The 26,987-nt window shown below is 41.2% G+C and overlaps 1 protein-coding gene across 1 annotated transcript in view; it reads right to left on the bottom strand.

Annotated features, from left to right (window-relative positions):
- Positions 1–26,987, bottom strand: part of LOC126354260 (dopamine receptor 1-like) — a 1,077,603-nt gene that overhangs the window by 555,348 nt on the left and 495,268 nt on the right. Inside the window, exon 2 of the mRNA XM_050003780.1 lies at positions 25,119–25,273. The gene's annotated coding sequence lies outside the window, so the exon portion shown is untranslated. The remainder of the gene's footprint in view (positions 1–25,118; positions 25,274–26,987) is intronic.

The following is a 26,987-nucleotide window of genomic DNA, read 5'->3' as shown; positions in this document are numbered from 1 at the left end:
TTCCGTAATGTGAACTGACGCCGAATGTTGTTTATCTCATAGGTTCTGCGCTCATTAAGTAATATTAGTGGATGACAGATTAGTAACAATATAAGGATGACTTTTCATTTCCTAATGTATGTTCACATAACCTTCCATGGTCCATTGAAGGTGATGTATATTAAGATATGAGATTTGGTTTCATTCTCCGCACTGGGATTGTTTCGAAGCTATTTTTTCACTCCTCTAATCTTTATCAAATCTTGACGTGTGCACACTTGAAAATGAGATTCCTGAACTAATTTCGTTTAGTTTCCATTACGTTTAATACAAAGAGATTGAGAGATATTATGAAAATGTATGTGTATGTGTGTGTGTGTGTGTGTGTGTGTGTGTGTGTGTGAAAAACAGAGAGAGAGAGAGAGAGAGAGAGAGAGAGAGAGAGAGAGAGAGAGAGAGAGAGAGAGATAGGGTGTGTGTGTGTGTGTGTGTGTGTGTGTGTGTGTGTGTGTGTGTGTGTGAGAGAGAGAGAGAGAGAGAGAGAGAGAGAGAGAGAGAGTGGAATGGAAGAGGGACAGTGAGAGTGCGAGGAGTGTATATACATGTGCACAGCACAAATTACATCTATAGGGTGTAACGTCAGTACAGAGATAGCGTGAAGCTACATGAGACAATAGTTCCAGTATTGTCTTCGTTTTGCTTATATCAAAGGCCCCTTTAATTATTTCCTTTCGCTGTGAGAATGTCCTTGTCGCTACGAAATATATAAAGGGCTATCAAAAAGCTTGTATTTGTGGGCGATGCTGAAGCGTTAACGCAACCCAGGGCGAATCCGATGTAACTGTAGAAGCACCGACATATAGGCAATGTGTTTAGTGTTGCCTTCGAAAGGAAAGTTTTTGATCGCCTCTTGTACAAAGAAGTTGGTTGGTTGGTTGGTTTGGGGAAGGAGATCAGACAGCGTGGTGACCGGTCTCATCGGATTAGGGAAAGGAAGTCGGCCGTGCCCTGTGAGAGGAACCATCCCGGCATTTGCCTGGAGTGATTTAGGGAAATCACGGAAAACCTAAATCAGGATGGCTGGACGCGGGATTGAACCGTCGTCCTCCCGAATGCGAGTACAGTGTCTAACCGCTGCGCCACCTCGCTCGGTACAATGAAGTTATTCATATTCTTGTTCGTTTGTGGATTGGATTACGTATTAAGGGGAATGTTTCAGGGTGTTAAAAACGAGGGTCATAATGTTTTATGAACTCACGGATAAAGGGGCTTTCACTCTTCAGATAAGGTTAAATGAAAAGAAGACTTATGTTATCGTAATATGATTAAATCAAAACGGCATTTCAAAATATTATAAGGCCTCTCGTGTTTTCTTAAGGCATGAACTAAAACTAACTCCTTTCTAGCAGGCCTCTTAAGTCCAAACAGTATCGATCGACCGCCGTGTCATACTCAGCCTGCATGTGTCAATGGGCGCGGATATGGAGGGGCATGTGGTGAGCACACTGCTCTCCCGGCCGTTGTCATCTTTCGTGGCCCGAGTCGGTCGTTACTTCTCCATCAAGTAGCTCCTGAATTGGCCTCAGAAGGGCTGCGTTCACACCACTGTCGCTCTTCAGAACCACAACGTCACTTACCCAAATGCTAATCAAGCCCAAAAAATGGCTCTGAGCACTTTGGGACTTCATATCTGAGGTCATCAGTCGCCTAGACTTAGAACTACTTAAACCTAACTAACCTAAGAACATCACACACATCCATGCCCGAGGTAGGATTCGAACCTGCGACCGCAGCAGCAGCGCGGTTCCGCACTGAAACGCCTGGAACCGCTCGGCCCCAGCGGCCAGCATTTTTCTTACAGCCGAACAACATTCAAATGTGATTTGTGGGTGGCGGACCCGTTCCATTATGCAAGCAATGTAGATGGCGCCTCGCCAAATTACAGTGTGGCTCCGTTGAAATGTTAACATTTGCATATCCAACGATGTAGGACACTTCATTGTGAATTAGACGACTGTTTCACACATAATAGTGTTGAAATTTTGGTCACCAGCTGTGTAAGGCAGCCCTGTAATCTATTCTGCATGTAGGGCAGTCTCTTTTTTTTCTGTAAGCCAGCGGTTTCTAACGTAGGTGTAATTATACCCTGGCATCTGAAATGAAACTTTGTGAAGGGTATGATCAAACTGCGTTTGACTATGTTTCAGTCATGAAGATGAATCGTTTTTAAAAGATCATTACTATTATACAGCTTTGTGGCATAATATTGATTAGGTATAAGTTATCGACAGTTCCCTTTTCACTCGATTACTAGCAACAATGCGTGAAACTACGCGGTGGAGGTACATGTTCCCCACATACACCACCAACTACACACTTAATTTGTTTCACACGATACATCGATGATGGTAAAAATGAGGCACATACATAACTAACGCTAAATATTTCATGAAAATGTGTTCTTAAAATTATAGATGATTTCTGCAGTAGACCAGAAATAGCTTCATTTTTCGCTTCGAAACGGATAAATGACGTAACTGTCCGCAGCTCGAGGTCGTGCGGTAGCGTTCTCGCTTCCCGCGCCTCGGCTTCCGGGTTCGATTCCCGGCTGGGTCAGGGATTTTCTCTGCCTCGTGATGACTGCGTGTTGTCTGATGTCCTTAGGTTAGTTAGGTTTAAGTAGTTCTAAGTTCTAGGGGATTGATGACAACAGATGTTAAGTCCTGACTGCTACGGTCGCAGGTTCGAATCCTGCCTCGGGCATGGATGTGTGTGATGTCCTTAGATTAGTTGGGTTTAAGTAGTTCTACGTTCTAGGGGAATAATGACCACAGCAGTTGAGTCCCATAGTGCTCAGAGCCATTTGAACCATTTTGTTAAGTCCCATAGTGCTCAGAGCCATTTGAACTTTTTTTTTGACATAACTGATAGAATGACACAAGATTACATAATGGCTACACATTATTCTTATTATTATATTCAAATGTGTGTGAAATCTTATGGGACTTAACTGCTAAGGTCATCAGTACCTAAGCTTACACCCTACTTAACCTAAATTATGCTAAGGACAAACACACACACCCATGCCCGAGGGAGGCCTCGAACCTCCGCCGGGACCAGCAACACAGTCCATGACTGCAGCGGCCCAGACCGCTCGGCTAATCCCGCGCGGCAGTATTATTATTATTATTATTATTATTATTATTATTATTATTATTATTATTATTGTTGTTATTGTTACTATTAGAGTGGTCAGCCGCAAACCATTAATAGACTGAAGTCTTCAATTTCCGCTAGTTCAGGAGTAACAAGTCCAGCAGTAAAATAATTTACGGTTAAGTGTAGTGCAAACATTGTAACTCATGGGTCATTTTAAATGGCGGTGCATGGTGTAGGTTAAGCAAGAGCATCTAAGGAGAGGAGTAGCGTAGGGTAAGCATATTTTGGAACACGTGTCTATCCTCAATGTGGATAATCAGCTTTCTTATCTGACTGGTTGTTGTACGTAGCTTCTGCTACACATTGCAAATCACTTCATCACCGTTCTAACAAACACAAATACAACACGCTGGAAGAAAATATGGCATTCAATATGTACAGATGTGAAAGTAGATTTCTGACTGTGATAGAGCTGAAAAAAAAAAAAACAAGGTGCTGAATGGATTTGGAGCATCACTTAAGATGTACAGTGAATCATAAAAACACAAACATACAGGGTGAAACGTATTTAAACCGACAAACTCTGGGAGGTCGTAAGGGACATAAAAACAAATATATTTTTCCTAATGTCATATTTTCCTGTGAGGTATATTTAAACCGGTGGAGGCCGTATTACGCTCTTCAGTTGTAGACAACTGTTCTCCACCAGCGTAGAAGTGCATTGTCTCTGTTTACTAACGGAGCGATACATCTGCAGTGAGTACACTGATACGGTTGGTGCGTACTACGTAGCGCACCACAGCGGACGAGCTGCCCTATTTATCAACAACAATAACCTAATCGCCGTATCCCGCTTCATACGACCTTTACTGCTGTGTACCAACGTCTGCGTGAGGCCGGGTTATTCAGCAGATTACCTGGAGAGGAACGCTGTCGCACGGTAAGAACGCTGCAATTTGAGGAAGCTGTCTTGCAGCATGTGGAGCGGGATCCTTCAATCAGCACTCCTGCAATTGCACGTAACATGTGGACGAATCAGACGAATGTAAGAACAGTCCTTCGAGAGCCATTGTTACGTCCATTTCACTTACAGCATGTCCACAACCTGGAACCAGTTGATTATCCACCCAGAGGAAAGTTTTCGCAGTGGTATCTGGAACAGTGTGAAATGCGTCCTACATTTCCATCCTCTGTGTTGTTTACCGATGAGGCAACGTTCGGGCATGATGCACGATTCACATGTTTTGAGTAAGGATAACCCACATGCCACAGTTACTAGCGCTCATCAAGTGCAGTTCTTCGTTAATGTGTGGGTCGGAGTTGTTGGAGACTGTTTAATTGGGCTGTATCTGCTACCTAGGCCATTAAATGGCAGGCACTATTACAATTTTCTCGCTAGACCATTGCCATAGTTGCTGGAAGACGTCCCGCTCCCTACAAAACAACGCATGTGGTTCCAACATGACGGGGCGCCGGCACATTTCAGTCGTCGTGTGCGTCGATTCCTGGACCGACGGTTCGCAGAAACGTGGATTGGCAGAAGTGGTCCTGTACTATGGCCTGCTCGATCCCCAGATACGTCCCCTCTGGACTTGCTTACGCAACTTCTGTTGCCTCACAAGAGGATCTGGTTGCCCGGGTAGTAGCAGCAGCAGGTACAATTCAGGATACTCCTGGGGTTTTTGCCCTTATCGGACAGAAGATGATCCGACGCTGTAACCTTTGTTTACGTGTCAGTGGAGGCATTTTTGAATATCTACTGTAATTGAAATTGGGTTTGTTAATGTGTTGTCTCTTGGTCATAAAAAATGGAAAAGTGTTTGTTGGTTTAATTAATTTGCCCCCAGGGAAATCTTCCACTACCGGTTTAAATACTCAAAAAAGGAAAAAATGACATTAGAGAAAAATATTTGTTTTGATGTTCCCTACAACATCCCTGAGTTTGTAGGTTTAAATACTTTTCACCCTGTATAAAAATTTTCAGAAATAAGCACTAACTGTTTTCTCATTTTTTCATTAGCTTGTAGCTTTATAAAACACGCAATGAAACCAAATATAACTCATCTTTCATCATATTAAAAATGAAACTGTTCAAAGAAAATTACTTTCTATTATAAAGTATAGCTAGGTGCTCAAACTGGGGATGGTGGGGAAAGCAGTGGCATGGTCGGCGGTGGGCGGTAATCTAGCTAATAACTCATGGATAGTGGCCTAAGAAATTTTTGAAACCACTATTGTCGACTGACCAAGCAAAATTCGTGCTTGAAGCGAGTACAATGAATTTTATGACAAAGTGTTGGTAATCGCCCGTACTGTGATTCATACTGAACAATTAGGACTCCACCTACGCAACAGAACCAGGCATCTACATCAGCTTCACAATACACTGTACAGTGTGTAGCAGCGCATACCTCGTTTCAATACTGGCTGTCTCCTGCATTGTTCCATTCCCACATTAAGCGAGGAAAGTATGACAGTCTATATGCCTCTATATTTTCCCGCGTCTCACTTAATGATTCCTATGCGGCATGTGGCCGCAGAACTGCAACGCTACCTATCTCGAATACCCGATACCAAGTTGTAATCATGATACTTCAATCTTTTTTAAAAAAAAAATGTGAAATAAGCGTTAATACAGCTGTATGGTACTTATGAAGTGGTTCCTTAAATTCCCATATTAGTGAACCCGCTTCAAGGGTTCTGTGTAGAAATGATGATCGGCCGAGAAGTGTCTTCCAGTCCTATCTACGTATGCTATAGGTGGCCCCACCTGGAGAAATTCGGAGGCCGGTTTTGTAATAAAAATATTAAAGCTTTGTTCGTTGAATGTGTGGGTCCTCGATGACATATAATTATATAGTCATGGCGTCTGCTCTGGAAGTAAGTAACGGCCTCAGCTTTGCGTCTGCCATACAAAGTCTCATGTCATTTTGTCACACGTCATGTTTTCACACATATACATATGTATATATGTATATGTTATATACATATTTTGTAAATGTTCTTCATTCTACATTTTTCTGTTTTACCACAAACGATGACTACTTTATGGTCGAAATCAAGATCTGCAAAAAATTACGAAGTTTGCTGTCCTTCCTTCAATGTGAATATTCAACAGTCACTGCGTACACAGGCATCCAGTGGATTTCAACACAGAAAAGCCAGGTGCTAACCAGCGTCCTTTGTTCTGCTGCTATGACACTTCACTTATCACACCCATGTGAGTTTTTCCTGACAGATGCACGATGTCTGTTTTCGCAATTGTACTTCAGCTCGCTCTTCATTTCCTCACACCACCTCCATTTCTTTCTGTTATCGAATTTGTGGTTATTAATTTCCTAAAGGTCTTGCAAATACACATTTCTTCAAATCTTATACCATTAAATTCCAGCATTTCGCTACAGGTGAGTTCTATGAGGAATGCGACATTTAATATTCGAACCATTTTGAACGCCCTAATCTATAATACTGATTATTTAAGTCGTTTCGATAGATGTATGTTCTGGTAGATATAGTGAGTAAAGGTTTGGCAGAGTTTAAGGGCGTGGCAGCACGTTTGCGGCGTAACTATAATAGTTCGCTCTGACGCTGGCCGCAGGCAAGAGCCGCCTCTGACGTTATCGCAAAACCCGCCAGTGTACGTGACGTCACGCTTACTAAGGAAGACAAAGAGCCAGAGCAGGAAACCACTCGTGATACCTGAAATTACGTTTCCGTATGAAGAGCCGGAAGAGACGATAAGAAATAATCAAGTGGCGATCACACTAATACCAATAAAACGTATTGAAGCCGATACTAATAATTATAGATATGACGTCTTTCAGTAAGCAACAGGGAGAGCTATTGAAGGACCTAGCACAATTTTAAAACTCTGATTGGCCTGTAGGTTTTGTTAAGAAACAAAGAACACACAGATTATGACATGGATCACAAACACACTCACGATTCAAATTCACCCTTACGTAAATCGTCATTAGGTTAAGAGGCAGAGAATCGAACAAATTAATCTTTTAAGTGCTCTCAAGGGAACAGAAATTTACAAAACTGAAGATGCAGCTAGCGGTAAATGGATAGTCACGCAATAAACATGAGCATTATGAACTCTAGGTATGACATTTGATATCACTCTATTAAGCTTTTCCATTCATCTGAGCTGTTGCAACTATTGTTTGATTTTTTTAGCACTATTTATTATAATGAGGTTGTATTGTTGTTGTCGAAGACTCAGTCGATAATGCTTTACATGCTATTTTATCTCGACGAATGTTTTCATATCTACTGCTTCAGAATATTTTTCTTAAGCTCTTGAGCCACATTTTACAATTTGAATTATGTCCGTCAATGTCTGGCAAAGGCTCAGCGAAAATGGAAAACGGTATTCAAGAACGGTATTTTTGTGATTTGGGGCATTTTGTTCCTGATTGACTGGCTAAGACAGCGTGACCTCATATCTGAGAGTCTTTTTGGGAGAGTCACGATAGTGAACTTAGCAGTTTTCTGGAGAAGACCGTTACGGGTCTAAAATATCTTTTGTATGCTCGCTATTTTGTTATTGTGTTAAATTCAGCATCGCCTTAGTTAAAGATTTATAATGGTTCTAAAAAGAAGTAACGTTTTCTACTCAATTACTTATGTGTAGCAGATCTGAAGTCGGTGAAAATTTACGTTACTGGGGTTACATAAACTGGTGGGAGAGGGGGTGCCATTGGGGTCTGTTCTACGCCCATTGCTTTTCTTGATGTATATCAATAATCAAGAAGTAGGCACTCAAGGTACGTTTTGAGCTAGCAAACCTATGATGATCCTTTAACCTGGTGCTAAAGCTCCTGCCTGTGTGTACCACATGTGGCAATCATTGCAAGTGATGGAAACACCCTGGTTGCATTACACTGGAAAAATTGGCACGTCCTCTGTGTCTGTAGTTTGTGTGAACGTTACTGGGAGTGAAGAAAGCTGGTTCAGTATTTTTGGACCTCAAAGTGCAGGCAAAGAGAGCATGTCACTTATTCCAAGTATAATGCAAACAGGGTGTATTGCCTCACTTGCAATGACTGCCCAATGTGGCAAATCGGACAAAGAGGGAGGAGCTTCGACACCAGTAATAAAGAATGTGTTAGGGTTCCTTGCTCAAAATCTGCCTTACCTGCCCATTTTCGTGAGCAGAGACATTTAGTCATCCATGCCATTAGTAACATAAGAATTTTGCAACGAGAAAACAAGGGCCACAGTTTAATCATTCTGGAGGATATAATTGGAAGGAGAAACAGATTTGGTCGTATTTCTTTGTTTTATTATCCGAAAAATCGATTTTCGGTCACATAGTCTTAGATTGTTGATACCAGTGCCTACCAATTTTAATTGTATATTACAGCACTGAGGATGGTCACTAAGTGACCGAAAATTGATTTTGCGGATAATAAAACAAAAAAAAAAAAAAAAAATACGACCAATGCTGTTTCTCCTTCCAATTATATCCATTATTTGGTCGTGGTGCACAGAACACTCCATGGAGTCGCCAATCATTCGGGAAGAGTTCAAAATTATGAGACCCATTAGTCGTTTTTCGCACCAAACTCTGAATGGCCAAACGGAGTTGAGACACTGTAGCATTTTGGCAAATTTCGACTGCCTAAGTTAATCGACGTAATACGCTGAACTTTCTTTACCTAGTCCCCCTTTGTTCCTCCTAGGCCTTTCCATTTTCCTCTCCCGCCTCCCCTCCCTATCTCACCTCCCATCTCCTGCGGATCCTCCTTATTGTCTTAGGTTTTCCACGTCTTCCTTTTAAATATGTTCTAAATTTTTTATAAACTTTCTTAAGTTTTATCTACTCTTAGTATCAAATTCACTATACTCTTGAAGCCTTTTAACTGTCAATGTGAAGCACTTTTTAAAAGAGACTTTTACGAAAGAATAATTTTTAAAATTTTAAAATTCTTAATTTTTTTGAAGTTTTACGATTTGGCCAGTGGACACTGCCGGCAGATCTATTTTGTTGCTGTGATATATGCATATGATGTTCCTCTTTTACGCTCTATGTTGAACTTAACGTACAGGCGTTACTAACTAAAAATGTCAATTGTACTGTCATATTGTTATTTTACGCATGGCTTTTTTAAAAAAAGTTTTTTTGCTTTTAATCCCAGTATTCCTTGCTCTCATTCACCATTCGAGAATCCCCGAAAAGAAAACCAATAAAAAAATGTTCAAATTGCTCTAACCACTGTGGGACTAACATCTGAGGTAATCAGTCCCCTACACTTAGAAACTACTAGAACCTACGACATAAAAGTTTTCTGGGTATAGTACCGCGTCATAAAGTAAAGACTACTGCAATCGTGCCCGAAACGTTGGTTTTTCACCAGCAATTGTCCCTAATTAGACCCAGAAGAAGGCCGCTGCAATCGTGTCCGAAACGTTGGTGTTCTCCAGCAACAGTAGTTTTTAAATTATGAAACGGTACTATACCCAGAAACCTTTTATGTCGACTGACTCTGGCCGCGGAGGCCTACGCAATTATACTTGAACCTAACTAACCTAAGGACAAAACACACACCCATGCCCCAGTCAAGATTCGAATCTGCGACCGTAGCAGCAGCGTGGGCCCTGACTGAAGCGCCTAGAACCGCCTCCCTATTCGCGATTCCGTGTAAATCGGAGAAGCGGTAAGTGCGGTTTTTATATTCTGTTTTTCTGTCAATAGCTACCTATTTAATGGATTTGGTACAGGTAGAACGTCGCTCCTTGTTGTGGCAACCCCTTCCTGGTTTTTTCATACTGGCCCAAAATTAGGTCTCAATAGTTTTCATTTATTTTCTCCTCGCCGATGAATCATTACGGTATGATTTACTTAGGACCCATCCACTATATTGGAATTCGGTTGTTTTATTCTACTACATACCGCCTTTTAGCTGTGTTTTGTTCTGACGTACAACGAATGTTGGGTAAAAAGTTTTTCCGCTCTAATATTTTTATTAAGTGACTGTTAACACTTTGATATTCTCAAGCAAAAGTTTTTAATATTCAAAAATGTTTTTTGATTTTACAATAATTTACCACATCAGTGTATGTTTCTGGATTTATTGTTATATATTCACCTGAAGTTGCGACTTTTTGTGCCACGAAACTAGTACTGATGCAATAATGAAGTACTAAATACACCTGAGGCGGTTTATTAATGAAAAAAATGACTACGCATAGCTGCGGTTGCCCTACCTACAAGGTTGTCATGGAAAAAGGTTTCCGGCGGATTTACGGCCGCACAACAGGAACTAACAGACTTTGAACGCGGAATGGTAGGTGATGCATGGGACATTCCATTTCGGAATTCGTTACGGAATGAAACATTCCGAGATCCACAGTGTAGATCCACAACTTTAAGAGAGTGTCAAGAATATCCCTCTCACCAAGGACAACGCAGTGGCCGACGGGCTTCACTTAACGATCGCGAGCAGTGGTGTTTGCGTTGAGCTGTCAGTGCTAACAGACAAGCAAAACTGCGTAAAATCAGTATAGGAGGTACGACGAACGTATGTGTTAGGAACGTGTGGTGAAAGTTGGCGATAACGCGCTATGGCAGCAGTGGCGTTAACGCGCTATGGCAGCAGACAACCAACGCCACTGTCTTCGCTAGTAGCACCTGTCCTGGGCTCTTTACCATTTTGGTTGGACCCTAGACGGGTGGAAAACCATGGTGAGGTCAGATAAGTCCCGATTTAAGTTGGTTAGAGCGGATGGTATGGTTCGACTGTGACGGACATCCCTCGAAGCCATGGACCAAGTTGTCATTACGGCAAAGTTCAAACTGGCTGTAACTCCATAATGGTGAGGCCTGTGTTTACATGAAATAGATTGGGTCTTCTGAATGTTAGGCTACCTGGAGATATTTTTAGCCTTGTTACTGGGCAGTGTTACTGGGACACAGTTGTTCGGACTGGTTTAAAGTGCATTCTGGATAATTCGTGCGAATGGTATTGTCCCCTAGTTCACCCAACCTGAACCTCATCGAACATTTACGGAACATAATCGAAAGGTCAGTTCGTGCACAAAATCATGCGTCGGCGACACCTCAATTATGGACGTCTATAGAGGCAGCATGGCTCAGTGTTTCTGCAGGGGACTAGCTACGACTTGTCGGTGTCCATAACTTGTCGAGTTGCTGCAGTACACTGAGCGAAAGAGGGTCCGACACGAAACTGTGGAGGTATCCCATGGCTTTTGTAACCTCTGTGTAAATGAATTTTGAACACAACTGGAACAGCACATCGTTCAGTGTTAGTCCAGTGTATAATCTATATCCCTACAAAGGACAGCTTGCATGCAGAAACGTAAAAATTTAGACATTATTATTCTTATATTTTGTACCCAATGAAACACTCTTCGTCACTAACAAAGGCAAGAGTTTCCTGTTGTGAGTGATAAGTACGGAATTTGTTTCTGAATAACAGAAACATGTTTTATACAAGGTAGACGAATTAAGGAATGAATGTTTGACATGTTATTATTTTGGTCTTTTTTTCATTGTACCTTTTTATGGGCAAATTGCGTTTTGTAGCGCTATGTAATAAATCAGTATTGTCTTTTCTTATTTGTACTGCAACATCCCTATGTTTCACGTTACAAATCAATAATTTTTGAATAAAATTAGAATTAAATATTGACAGTTTTAATTTTGTAACAAATACTGTTTATTTTTAAGTAACAAATATGATAACTACATAGAACAAAAACGTTCCACAGGTTACGTGGCCCTTTGTATACCCCCAGTCATTTTCCCGGTTCACCGCTTCACACTTCTAGCGGAATCTAGGAAGACACTGATCGCAGACTTAAACAAAATGATAGAAATGAAGTAACACCTGTTAGGTATGCAACATACCTTGTGTACAGGTAACGAGGTTACGATCTTAACTGACCAAAGTCACTAGGGCAAGTAGCACAGTCTATGCTAGCTTCTGACTGTTTACTATAACTTATGGTAGCCTTACAAATCTACATTAGGATGCTGTCCACAGGGAGAGAGTGACATCCGTTGCGGCTCCGTGTGAGTACACCAGGTGGCAGCAGCGGCACTGCAGGGTTGCCATAAAACCGTGGCTGCGCTGGCCCGGTTCTTTGTTTGGTGTTTCGCGCTGACTAATGAACCAGCTCACCGGGCTTTAACGGGCCCGCCACCTGAGATTGCGAGCGCAAATTTCCCGCTGCCCCGCGGCGATAACCTCCACTGAAAATATCTCGTAGCACCGCGCCACTCAAAAATCGCTTCTGGATCCTCACATTTATTTCTTTTTCTTTTTCAAATTTTTTGGTCTCACGATTTTACGCTTCGCGTGAAACCCTATATGCTTACCGACTTAACATAATCTTTGGAATTACATACATCTACCTTTTGCACATTTAAAACAGAGAACTGAATAGCAATGCAATTTTTTTTTGTTTCCACATTGGAAATATTGACATTGAAGTGTTCGGCGGTTTTAAATTTATCCATGCGCATTGACAGACGTACAGGGGTTTTCATCCATGTCATCCCTCTCTCTCTGATAAGTGGATTGCGCCTACTTGTCAGCATGAATTTCGTCCAAATGTGTGATTTATACAGGACTCGGCGAGAAATGAAAGTAATAGAAGTGGGAACTCCAGATGGCAAAGAGTTTAAAAAACAAATTTTTGATGCTGGTCGGGTTGGAGCTGTGGAAATAGCATAAAATTGTATTTCTTGGTTGGTTAGGTCCAGTGTATTTGCAGAAACTTGCTTTCTATTTCCAATTTTTACATTACTTACGCTCCAAATAAAACGCAATAATGCTAAATACAATATTTTTAATTATATTCTCATAAAACCCACGAAAAGGAAAGGTGAAGAAAATTTTGGATTGAAAATACATTTCCAGTAAGCATTTCGGCCGTACAAGAGAACTTCGTATGTAAAATTAGATGCTTCTGTTATTTTACATTTGGTAATTACACTTCCTGGGCTGATACTTGTTGTAAAACCAAGAGAAGCAGTAATTTTCTCGTTATATTGCACACGTTATAAACACCACATTCTAACAACTACAAGTTTGTTTTAACCTACACAAAAATTAAATTTCACTATAGTCGACATAATTATCTTGAGAGCTGCAGCAACCATTTATATGTTTAAGGAAATTCTCATTTATTGTTCCGTCTCAGTTGCACGTTCTTAAGTGGGTTACATGTTGCGATCGCTCTGGATCATCTTTAGATCTGAGTAGCTGCGTCAGCAATTCTTGTCTACTGAGAATTACATATCAGAGCACTGTGCTCTGTACTCTGATGTGTAGTTTCCAGTAGACAAGACGGGTTGCTTATGCATCTGAAGATGATCCAGAGTGATCGAGATATGTAGTCTAAAGAACGTGCAGCTTAGACGGAAGAGTAAATGAGAATTACCTTACACAAACTTCGTTTACATTCGTAAAATGTTCTCTCTCGTAGCGCAAATTGCCAGCAAGCGACGCACAACGAATCATTTCGCCAAATGTTGGCGAGGATTTTGGAAATTTGTGGTAAATTCAATGCGATCAAACTGCTGAGGTCAGCGCTCCCTAGGCTTACACACTACTTAAACTAACTTACGGTAAGGACAACACACACACCCATGCCCGAGGGAGGACTCGAACTTCCGATAGGGGGAGTCGCCCAAACCGTGTCAAGGGGCCCAGACCGCACGGCTACCCCGAGCGGCTGGCGAGGATAGCTGATGCTTTACAGAGGAATGTATGATAATGTAGTTTACTAGGGATATGATTTCTTTGCCTTCTGATTTTTTTTGATCAAGTTGTTTACCTGACAATGAAAATAGACCATCTCAGAGTTGCAATAGTGGAGTGCATTTGGGGGGAAATCAATTTAATATAGCACTGCTCTGAGCACTATGCGACTTAACATCTGTGGTCATCAGTCGTCTAGAACTTAGAACTAATTAAACGTAACTAACATAAGGACATCATACACATCCATGCCCGAGGCAGGATTCGAACCTGCGACCGTAGCAGTCGCGCGGTTCAGAACGTAGAACAAGATCAGACTTACCGATGTAACTACAGTGGGTGACTATTCTCATTTGATTTTCATAATCTTCTCATATACTGAGTCTTCAAAGTCTATATATTTGCCAGTTGATGTGAATGATGCTGATAGGGAACTCCAGAGCTTGAGCACACGGTTTATATCATCTTCGGGGGGAAAAGCGGCACCAACGATGTTCTCACATTGTCATTTTTATAAAGTATACATAACAATCCAACTGGTCGCTAAATCCTATGTTTCCCTACTCTACTTCCTATGGTTTTTCGTTCTATCTGTAGGTTTGTGAACTTGTAGAATTTGTTGACAGTAGGTACAGATAACTCTGGAACGCACAGCTTTATCTGGCTAGAATGTTACCAGGTCGCAATCCTATCCAAGTTGTCAGGTCCTCATTCCGAAAATTCTCTGCGAAATTGAAATACAAAAAGTTGTATGCGTCTTCTGAAATGTGTTTTAGGAGGAAAGGGGGGGGGGGGATGGGACGTTGTCCTGAGCAGTACCTCCCACATTTGTAGCTGCGTCTGAATCATTGGTGCGTCAAAAATTATATCGATACAAAATATTGCGTTATTGACAGACATCCAGCTGTGTAGTAATTATTCGAAATATGCATATCGGTGTAACTTCCTACCGACCCGCAAAAATATTTCAGCGACGTTTCTATGTTACATCGTCCTAACACGTGTGTCAGTTTTCGTGCGTGTGACTGCGGAAACTTCTTCACCTTAATTAAGGCTGGTACGGTGATCCCAGACGTCTGGATGGACCTACGCAATGTGGCGAAACGCAGCGGAAGTAGACGCACAATTTCGGTACGCTGCGGCAGGTATCAAGTGGGAACCGAAGGGCGCGCTAACAAATGCCCCGTGGCGCTGTTTACGGACCTATAAAGCCGCGGCGGGTCTCCGCACGCCACATAAATCTGCAATAAAAAGCAGCCACCGCACTGTCTGAGGAAGTTATAAACACGGGCGCGCCTTTATCACCAGCGGCGAATGGAACCCGCTCCTTCCTGGCGAGGAAATGAAAACGCAGTAAAGGCGGCGCCGCGGCCGACGCTGTGGCGCTCGCTGGATGACTGTCGACCGTCGAAGAGTGCGCTGCGCGGGTTGCCGCAGTGTTAAGGCGCTAGCGTCAGCTCGGATCCTGAACGGAGGCTACTGTGTTGCCACGGAGACGAACGACAGGAATGAAACTGGAATCCATAGGTGAGGCAGTGTGCAACAAAACTTATAACCCATCGTGAAATTCCCTGACTGGGTACTTATAGAGAGGCTAAACTTATGCCCCCCCCCCCCCCAACCGACTGTCGGAAGCAAAGATAGGCCTAGTCAACCAGGAAAAGAATATTACTTTTAGAAGTGATTATCATAATCCCACTGATTAACTGGTGATCATGCTGGAAGCTACAGTTCATGGAAAACTTTCTATCATCCATAAACGGCCAGCGCATGGGCAGCAGTTCAGATGTGCTTGTAGGTTATTCCCGAGTTCGAGTCTCGGTCCGGCACACAGTTTTAATCTGCCAGGAAGTTTTCATATCAGCGCACACTCCGTTGCAGGGTGAAAATCTCATTCCAGGTAAATATTTCACTCTGTAGCAGAGTTTGTGCGATTTTAAAGTTTCTTTGCTGATTAAAACTGTGTGCAGGACTGAAACTCGTGCCTGGAATTTTGCATTTGGTGATCAGTGTTATTACCCATTAAGTGATCCAAGGAAGAACTCACGACCCACCCTCACAACCTTACTCTCACCAATGTCTCTCCGCTACTACCCCTCACCTACATTCTGGCCTTAATATCTTGCAGGAAACGCACACCTGGAAGATAGGTTTTTGTGGGAAAGTGGGTTAAGTACAGTCTGGGAGCTCTTATGTGAAGTCTGGAATGTAAGACTGAGGTAGCGGCCGAAATAAAGCTGTCAGGGCGCGAGGTCGTGTGTCGTGCCTGAATAGCTTAGCCGGTAAGAGCAATGCCCATTGGCTGTGAAAGACCAGGGTCTGTATTCGAGTCCATCGCTGGTAAACAGTTTTAATCTGTCATGGAATTTCACCATTTGAACTGTTATTAATGTACTTATTCGTCTGCATCGGATAATTATAGGTATGGAAAGGGACGTATACTACATGAGGCAATATTTACGGATAACTCTTTCTCAAATGTTTATTCCTCTGTATGTACTTGTGCTTGGTACATGTAATTTTATTCGTTTCTAACAGTTGTATATCTATACGTATTTCCATTCTGACGCTTTTGATAGGAATATAATTTTTTTAATGTTATATGGATGTCACGGAGTCTACCAGTGGATTCACACTTTTTTCATTTTTAAAGGAAAATTTCTTTATAATAATACAAAAAACGCACTAGAAGATTTAATTGCGTTCACAGATTGCAGTATCTCGCTTTTCTCCGGCATCCAACGTAGCAACAAATCGAAATTCGGATATTAGGTTTCATCACCAATGATAAATATGACCAAGATTGACAATACTCTTTATTTATTTTTGTCTCCTTCTTTTCGAAGACGGAGACAATGTCAGAGTAGAAGTTGTAGCGTCTCAATGAAAGTAATACGATTTTCGTTAACCTTAATGCTATTATTAGATATCCACCATTACAATTCAGCGTAAATAACATTAATATAATTCGGCGTTTTCAGCACTGCCATACGTCACAAACATATTTTATGTGCATTATTGGCATATTGTTATGAACCAAGTAAAATGAAAACACTAAGGTAATTTGAAACCGATTCGTTGTACTGTATGTGATATTAACACAAAAGAATTTTTATCTCCCTGAACCCTGTCCACAGAAGACCAACGAAATATTTTATTGTTCTAGTATTCCTTGCCGCAAATCAGAGGCTGCCCACAACGAGCTTTATGTTTTATAGGGGGTGAATAGACGGAGACATTATGAAAAGAACCCAAAGTAATTAAAAGACAAAAAAATAAGAAATCCTATAGAATGAGGTAAGTCGTTTCCTCGTGTTTTTTAAAAATTTACTGGAATTATCTACAAAATAGTTTTTCATAGGTCCGTGAAGAGAAAGAAAACCTACGTTAATTCTTAGAAGAAGGCAAATCCACAATCCATTGCTGCAGTACGAGTATAAACAGCTACAGGCTCCACACCAAGAATAGATTGAAAAATCCCTAATGGGATATAAGAAACAATTCAGTATGTTAAGAAAGATACATAGGCAGCAAAGGACTTGGAAGAGTAGTTGAACGGAATGGACAGTGTCTTGAAAGGAGGGTATAAGATGAACATAAACAAAAACAAAACGAGAGTAATGGAATGTAGTCGAATTAAGTCGGGCGATGCTGAGGGAATTAGATTAGGAAATGAGGCACTTAAAATAGTAAATGAGGTTTGCTATTTGGGGAGCAAAGTAACTGTTGATTGTCGAAGTACGCACGGCCATATTACACGCTGAGACCTGAAGATGTGTAGATATGAGGAATAAAAATTTAGACCCGTAATATCGTTTGTTTTATTTAATAAGCATTAAGAGTTTTCAAATAAATTTTTTAGAGGCATTACTTTTTATCACCCCCTTTTATTTGCCTATTGCATGCTACCGACGACAGTGTCCTTAATGATTGCCTCAGAATCTTTTGGTAGTAATTTTGGTATAGCTTCTTCCTATTAATTTCATACCTAAGTGTCTTATACCGGTACATTTCATTCTTTCCCTGAACTGTTTGTATTACTTTCTTTCATCGATCAACTGAAGTACTTTTTCTGTACCTTAAGGTTTATTAGAGGTTATCATTCTTCTATCAATATTTGTCTGTGCAAAGTCTGTAACGATTTCTTTTTGGGATGTCTATTTCCCTTCAAGTTAACTGCCTACTGTTGTGTGCATTATCGCACTGTGTACAGCCTGAGAACTTCAGATGCATATCATCAGTCCTCAGTGCTTCAATATCGCATCTCTTCCAAAGTGATTCTTCCTCACGATTATCTTAAACTTCTGCCTTCTCAGAATCACAGTCGAACCTAAGTCTGCACCTTTGGGCCATAGCATACTACCAATGTTGAACGGGATTGGTACGATGACAGAATCGACAGTAATTACTGAGATGTTGATGTTAAAATAAATCCGTTGACTTGAAATGAAGACATAATATAAAAACAGTAGGAGTATGTGCCTGGAGAAATACATTGACATCAAAGTTATTGCCTTATTCTGTGAGTTAATAAGGGCAATAGGCTGCAGTTGGAATGCTGGAAGGAGGGTTATCTTCATAATACAGAAAGGGTAATAAGAAAAAAAAACTGAATTGAATATTATATTGTCACGCTTTGTATAGATATTCAAGATTTTGGAAATCCAATTATTCAGTTTATTTGAGTATCCTCTTGCATTATATTCCGAATGCTAACTTTATCAAGGGTTCACGACGGTGTGGTCTGTGTAAGCGGTTATTCAAGAGGGAGCCCGCTATGCAAATCGAGAGAGAGCTTGAGCCTGACCTGCATGATAATCAAGATGTCACAGGGTTCCGGATTAGTAAAGCACTGGGACAATGGAGGGGTCCCGTGTGACGTAGCATTTGCAGACTAAACATTAGCTCTCCTCTCACAGGTCTGCTCTTGGCTTGAAATGGACGAACGCTTACACTGATATCTCTTTCAGTGTCACATCGACTAATTCCTTGAGGCTGATGTGAAACGACAATTCCAAGATCAACAGAAAACTACTCTATAAATTATGGTTGACGTACTTAAAATTTCTGGGAGGAGAAATGGATAAATGTTGATAAATAGAAGTCCAGTATTTATATACAATACTGTAAAAGCGAAATTTGAGGAAGTTTCAACCAAATGCAGTTTGTCTTGTTTCTGTTGTCCGACTCGTACTCAAAAGAACAAACAAAAATAATACTTTCAAAATCAGACAGGACATTTTCTACAACTAAGAGAATACTGCATTACCGGGTACAAATGTTTGACATCTAGAAAAATAGAATCTCTGAACACACCATATAAAATTTTCGCATTTCAGACTTACTTGCAACATCCATAAAATTGTGTTTGACTTACAAGATATATCGTAAGCTCCTGCCAGTGGTCTAACGGTTCTAGGCGCTCAGTCCGGAACCGCGGTACTACTACGGTCGCAGGTTCGAATCCTGCCTCGGGCATGGATGTGTGTGTTGCCTTAGGATAGTTAGGTTTAAGTAGTTCTAAGTTGTAGGGGACTGATGACAACAGATGTTAAGTCCCATAGAGCACAGACCCATTTTTTTGTGCCAGTGGACTAAAGGGTAAACAAATCACTTGTCGCTGGAGCCTCTTTCATCAGATCTGAAGGTTAGGATATTTTAAGGCTGTTCATAAGTCTGCTGCACTTCCAAATGAATTATTACAATGCGAGTGATCAGTAACCTGAAGAATCAGGAACGACAAATAACAGTGAAGAGCGTATGCTTATAAGCAGTAATGCTTAAATAGAAAAAAACGGCCAAATATAATGTAGTGATTTCCTGTGGGAATGGGAGATATAATGAACAGAGTTTTAGTTTTATGGAGAAGGGCGCATAGAAATTCAGTTAGTAAAACATATTAGTAGGAGACAAGATACTGGCAGAAGTAAAGCTGTGAGTACCGGGCGTGAGTCGTGCTTCGGTAGCTCAGATGGTAGAACATTTGCCCGCGAAAGGCAAAGGTCCCGAGTTCGAGTCTCGGTCGGGCACACAGTTTTAATCTGCCAGGAAGTTTCATATTTATTGTTTTGTATTATTGAATAATAATTATACAGTAATGGCAAGTGTTATTAATTGTTTGCAAACTTTTCATAAACGTAAATTACGCTTATTTCAGTAGATACAACCTTATAGTGTATGTGATAAAGGTGAAATCCGTCAGTTTCAAAAACGACTGGATTAAGGTGTTGTCATCACGTTATACTGCACAGGAGTTACATTCCTAAGACAATGGAACTCTGTCGAAAAAATGAAGAGGAATGGGAGGATGAACAAGAATAACAGGGATGAGAAAACTATCTGCATACGTACTTTATTAAATTTTAAATTTTTATCAGTGTCGATTCTTATGTGATTAGCGACTGAAGTATACCCTTGAAACGATATTCCCGTTTTTCAACTAATGTTATATATTTATTTCCATTAGTCATATGATGTACTCCAGTTAACTAAAATTATATCTCTTATAATTATAACAGCATAAATGATGGTTGTTAGCTACAATTTCCTTCTTATTCTCTACTCACATAAAATGGATACTTACTGTTGATATCTACTGCAGCGCTTCGGAAACCTTCCTTTCTCGTGTCTCGTTCCCTCAGTTTCTCAAGTTTAGGTGACATAAGTTGCCTGCTAAATAGCCACTTGCAATATTCTGTTTCATTATTTCTATATTTTATTTATTTCGCGAAGGAGATATCACAGCAAATAATGGTGATTGGTTATTCAGCGTCGGCCACCATCACGGATATCTTTGGAGGTTTAGTCCACGAGAGTCGGACAGAGCACGCTTTGAGGTGCTTCCGGTAGCGCTGGGCAATCGAAGCGTCCACAGTGCTGAGAGTATGCGTTGCCTCGGTTTCAAATACACTCTATTCGGTGCTGGGCTGTTGGCCGGTCTGGTGCGGACAGCAGTGAGGCGAGGAGGTTGGGTGTCGAATGCCGCCTGTCGCAGAGTAGTCGTTTGGAGACGTGGTTTATATTACTGGAGTGTCAGTAGGCATTGCCTGACTGCAAAGTGATGTCACTTAATCCGATGAGTATTGTATTCAATTCAATCAGTCTTCTCTTTACTCGCTTCGTATCGTTTATGAAAACTTTGTCCAGATAATGTGTTTGCATTTGCATCTACACAACACATGTAATTTGAGGAATGAGACGACAGGTATTACTCTATTCATTTGGCATAACAATTAAATTGTATTCAGTCATACATAAACATTTTCTCTTTATTTTACTTCCTCTAGACATGTATTTTATTTCTTAACTGCCTTAACGCGACTAATACATCGCAGGCGTTATACGATCACTCAGTGCAATGTACAAGGTGAGTCACGTTTCATGTTACACTGTTGTTATACCTTTGACGGTTATAGATACCGAAATGAGCTTTACAGCAAATGCCAATATACTATCTCCATATTCTTTGTGATGTGAAAAAGTGTCTTTACTCTTGTATCGCTCGCGATGTTGAAGCAAATACGTTTCGTTAAGTAGAATGATATACATTTTAATGGCATCAGAAATCACCTGAAAAGACTAGTTAATGTTGCGGTTCAAATTCTTCGCAAAAGAATCCGAGAAGTATTCTAAATAGAAAGGCAAGTCGATCAGAATCAACTCTTGCGTTATAAACAAGCAAATGGTAGGCTACGTCGTCGTTTATGTGAACCTTATAACTAGGTATTGCCATTAGTCTAAAATTTATCAAATGCACCTGAAGTTGGGTCACTTGTCCTGAAACCGGGTAGCACTTTCCTTTTTAGAAATAAATAATTTTTACAGCTGTGGTGGATTTTATCATTGAGAATTTCATAACCTTAATGTTGTACAAGGGATATGACGAAATCTCATTCGTCATGAGCACATATTCCTATAAGTTCTATCAATATATCAAGATATTTTAGATCTGTACAACAATAATGTTGTAGTGAAACACCTACAGAGGATTTTGTAATAAACGTTCAACTCCTTGTATTTGTAATAACTTCATGAACAGCTTTCTTTGTTTCGGTGATACAGGAACGGAAGAACCGTTTTAGGTTGAGACCATAAAATAAAGAAAATAATGATCTCACTTTTACATAAGATGAATATAACTGCTTAGCGCCATGTTACATGTATAGGTGTTCCACGAATAATGAAATACGGCCATTTTAAGCCTCTGTATTTCGTCGTGATGTCATTATATCAGTGTATGACGATTTTAAAACGAAAAGGAAGAAGAAGACAAAATTGTATGGTTCTCTCCCCTTGCAACTACATCATAAAAGTAAATGTCCATTATAAAATCCAGTACATAAGCAGCATCGAAAGGAACCTTTCCTGAATCTTGATGCCATGAGGTTTTGTGTTTTAACGACTGTACGTGGTTGAAGTAAGCAACCTTTTAGGCCCATTACATGAAACTGTTTGTGTGATAATGGTTTCAATGTAAAATATAGCCTGTGAAACTATTTCAATTAAATTTTTAACTTTGGGAGTTGTACTTGAGTGCAGTAGTTGCATTCAACATCAGATAAAATCGTTATGTGTTCTAGTTCTAGAAATATTATTTTTATAGTGGTATATAGATTTTTACCTGAAATTCTGAACAAACCGTTTGATGTCAGTAACTTAATGTTACGACATTTCGGTTGTATACCGGCAACATTACACTGAACTCCATCGCCAGCGAATATGTACTGCGTATACGTTGCTTCAGCATATGTACTTCTGCTGCAAGATGTGTGCTGCTCCGATCACAGTCCGTGGTGAAAGCTCTCCTAACTGGTGTCAGATGGCTAGTCTCCACGCATTAAGAGTGTAGAAGCTTGCCAGCTACAAGGAGTACGAACGTTTCTCAAACAGGATCCCATTCAATATATAACTGGAAACTGATGTCCCTATTGATAAGGGCCCCGGTCATTCATTAATAATTGTGTTCACAAGTTTTAAGTAGGTTCTACTAATCATTGGATGAATAATAAGAAAGAGAATTTTACGTCACTACCAACTGGATACCATACGCACACGTTCCAGTCTGTAATTGAACAGGGTTCCTCAGTATACTATCCCCAGTATACACATTAAGATGACCAAGAAGGGAACTAATCAAATTTAAAGTTGTTTTTATTAAAAAATAAATTAAATTAAAAATTTTCTGCTTAAATCGATTTATTTTACTTTTTACAAAACTTATTCTCAATGAATTAACATTTTCAGTCGCACATTTAAACTAAAATTCAACGACAATGGCCCTTTTATACTAAAAATTTTCTCAGGGTAATTTACCTTGACGGTAATTATTACTGTGAGACAGACAGTACTCCTGGGATTGGCTAGCAGTGCTTTAGTGCATGTCATTATCAGCTGGAGGTCAATCTGCTGGCGTTGTTGGCCATTGCATGGTGACACTACTGTAGTCTAGCAGAAAGCAGGAACAGCACTCGTAGTGTGTTCTGCAGCGACTGGAATGAGCTGAGACAAGCTCCTGTAGGGTAATTCTGACTCGTAGAAACTTGTAAGCACTCATGGAAGAAGGGACATTGCGCAGAAGTCGCTCCGTCATAGCCTTGGGAATGTTTCCTGAATAAAATTTTCATTCTGCAGCGGAGTCTGCGCTGATGTCAAACCTCTTGGCTTCTATGAAGTTTGGAAGGCAGGAGGACGAGACGCTGACGGAAGCAAAGCTGTGAGGTCGGTTCGTGAGTTCTGCTTGGGTAGCTCAGTCGGTAGAGCACTCACCCGAAAATGGAAATCGTCTTGCTTTCGAGTCTCTGTCTGATACGTACTTCTAATCCCCCGTGCGAAACGTAATAGTTATTGAGAAGAATGACCTTATACTGTTGATAAAGTTGTTTTATCATAACGGCAGGAACAGCAGATGTTCCAAAGTGGGAATATCATCGACATAAATTTTTTATAGCAGGTCAGCAACTAGAAGCAGTTAATTCCATAAATTGTCTGGGACTGGGCATTAGAAGTGATTTTAAATGGAATGATCATATAAAGTTGATCGTCGGTAAATCAGAGAGCAGACAGAGATTCATTGGAAGAATCCTAAGGAAATGTAATCCAAAAACAAAGGAAGTAGGTTACAGTACACTTGTTCACCCACTGCTTGAATATTGCTCACCAGTGTAGGATCCGTACCGGATAGGGTTGATAGAAGAGACAGAGAAGATCAAACGGAGAGTAAAGCACTTTGTTACAGGATCATTTAGCAATCGCGAAAGCGTTACGGAGATGACAGGTAAACTCCAGTGGAAGACTTTGCAGAAGAGACGCTCAGTAGCTCGGTACGGGCTTTTGTTGAAGTTTCGAGAACATAATTTCACCGAGGAGTCAATCAGTATATTGCTCCCTCCTACGTACATCTCGCGAAGAGACCATGCGGATAAAATCTGAGAGATTAGAGCCCACGCAGAGGCATACCGACAATCTTTCTTTCCACGAACAATACGAGACTGGTATTGAAGGGAGAATTGATAGAGGTACACAAAGTACGCTCCGCCACACACCGTCAGGTGGCTTGCGGAGTATGGATGTAGATGTAGATAAATAGCTGCAAAGGAGCCACATGCCAATAAATTGGCTAAAATTTGAAGAAAGTGGTTAATTAGATGGTGTAGCCGACAATAATACATTTATTCATTCGCAGCACCACTTACACCAAAATTTCTCCATGCGTTGCTGCTGCATTACAGCTGACAGAGGATCTCCTGTTGCTCAGCTGCGGTCTCTTGAGCACAATGGCCTAGATTTCTCGTGAAGAAATTTGGTGTAACTGGTGATGTGTCTCAGTTTAATAAATGGCCAATATTGTTAATTAATTAAGGTTCGTACTGAAGAGACACAAACCAGTAGCTACTGGAAGTAGCATCCCTATATTTTATTATAGGGAAGCCAACCTTGCAGAAAACTTCTATAAATGGTATTACACTCACTCTCAGCACTTGACGAGTAAAACAGATTGACGATCAACATGTCACAGTCTTTGTGCGCTCATAACACTCCTCTGATGGATATAGTGTCTACGAAGAGAAAAATTATTTTAATCGACACAATACACGTTAGATACGAGATTCTTCTTTTTGTATCGTGAAAAGTACTGGTGACTGGTGTCACGTTGTTGCACGTGCCTGCTGACAATGTGACTCAACTAAGTGGTTAGAATTGTCTGGTGTTACATAAGCAAGCTGTCTTGTGACAGGTGTGACTCACCGTGAAGGGTGCAGCAGTGAGTCCCCTGAGGCGGAGGCAGTGGCTGAGACTCAGGCAGTGGTTGGAGGGGCTGGATCGTGCCAGGGAGGTCTGTCCGCCTCAGCAGGCGCCTTTCAGCGCCGCGAGGGCAGCTCACCTCCCAGAGCGCAGCAGCCCTGCAACACAGTGATCACACGCTGGTTGTACTCCGAGCCCAAGGCAGTGGTTGAGGCAGTGGGACCGAGCGAGGTGGGGCAGTGGTTAGCACACTGGACTCGCATTCGGGAGGACGACGGTTCAATCCCGTCTCCGGCCATCTTGATTTAGGTTTTCCGTGATTTCCCTAAATCGGTTCAGGCAAATGCCGGGATGGTTCCTTTGAAAGGGCACGGCCGATTTCCTTCCCCATCCTTCCCTCACCCGAGCTTGCGCTCCGTCTCTAATGACCTCGTTGTCGACGGGACGTTAAAGACTAATCTCCTCCTCCTCCTGAGGCAGTGGCTGAGGAGGCCGACACGTGGCAAGAAGATCTGTCCACTTAAGCCAACATCCTTGAGCGCCGTGAAGGTAGCTCGTCTCTCACAATCTTGCAACACCTTGGCCACTCTAGTTCTAATCTGACTGCTACTGAGATTTCGTTGGCACTGAGGAGGTTGGCGCTTGATTGGGATGTATTTATATCTCAGCTGACACGAGTTACGAAGGGAGCTCACGTTCCAGGACGCTGCAGCCCTACAACGTAGTAGCCACACAGTGGTTCTAAACTGAGGTTGCACAGTGTTTGGGTTTACAGAGGCCAGCATATGGCACAGAGGTTTGTTTCCTTCAGCCAGTGCCCCTCGACACAACACGGGCAGCTCTTTTCCCAGGCAGCCGCGACTTTCTACACGGTGCCTACGATCTGGTTCAAATTTGCTTCATTTTCAGGTTTGCTGCAATAATGGTGTAAACCGGTCAAATCAAGGTTTGCACCCCCTGCATATATACCAACGTACGTGGGCTTAGTTTCAGTGGAACCTGAAGGGAAAACATAAGCCTTGTGAAAGAAAACAAATACAAAAGTAAACAATAACCGAAACTGAGACAGCCTAAAAGCGATGGTGCATCTTCGGCTACTAGTGAAATCAAAATTAGCTTCTGGGTAACACAACGTTATTACGCCTTGCCCATTTTAAAAAACGCTGCCAACAAGGTGCTGCGTGTCCGTGAATCGGTATTTCGGTGCTTGTGTTGGTTTTCTAACTTTGTCATTTTTTGTAAGACACAGGACCTCGTGCAATACATTGAGAATGAATGTAGCTTCTATTATTGAACATTTGATGTGCGTTTAAGGCCGCTCTAACGGCCGCTGGTTAATGGCATCACCGTATTAGCACAGTCCAGCTTAAATCATCGCCCACCGTCACAAAAGGTGCAAAATAATTTAAAGTAAAATTTTAGGATAAGGAATCATGTCAATATTTAAATTCATGTTAATATTGAATAGAAACATATTTTAACGCAAGACGGTATTATTAATACAAGAAGAGGAGCGGAAAAGAGGGTTACAGGAAGCTAAGCTCTTTGTGTCACTTGGTTTTTAAACAAAATACGAACGATTACTCAGAGTTTTCGCATCTTCACACATTCATAATACTATCTGTACATTCATGAAGCCGTATACATTCTGTTCTCTTAAAGGATGCTGCTGTACAAATTTATTGTACTCTCAGTAACGTCCCCTTCGCGATTACCAGGTGCAAGTTCCAACATATTCCTGCACGATGTAGGATTTTCAGTTCAGTTGATTCTTGCCTCTTGGAAGTAGATTTTCGCAAACGTGATACATAGAATTCCATTTCGTTATCAACAAACTCTTCAGTCTGGAACCGCGCTACTGCTACCGTCGCA

This window comes from Schistocerca gregaria, chromosome 3, assembly GCF_023897955.1.
Source record: "Schistocerca gregaria isolate iqSchGreg1 chromosome 3, iqSchGreg1.2, whole genome shotgun sequence".
Classification (NCBI taxonomy): domain Eukaryota; kingdom Metazoa; phylum Arthropoda; class Insecta; order Orthoptera; family Acrididae; genus Schistocerca; species Schistocerca gregaria.
Note: the sequence above shows the minus strand (reverse complement) of the source record. Positions and strands in the feature narration are given on the sequence as shown.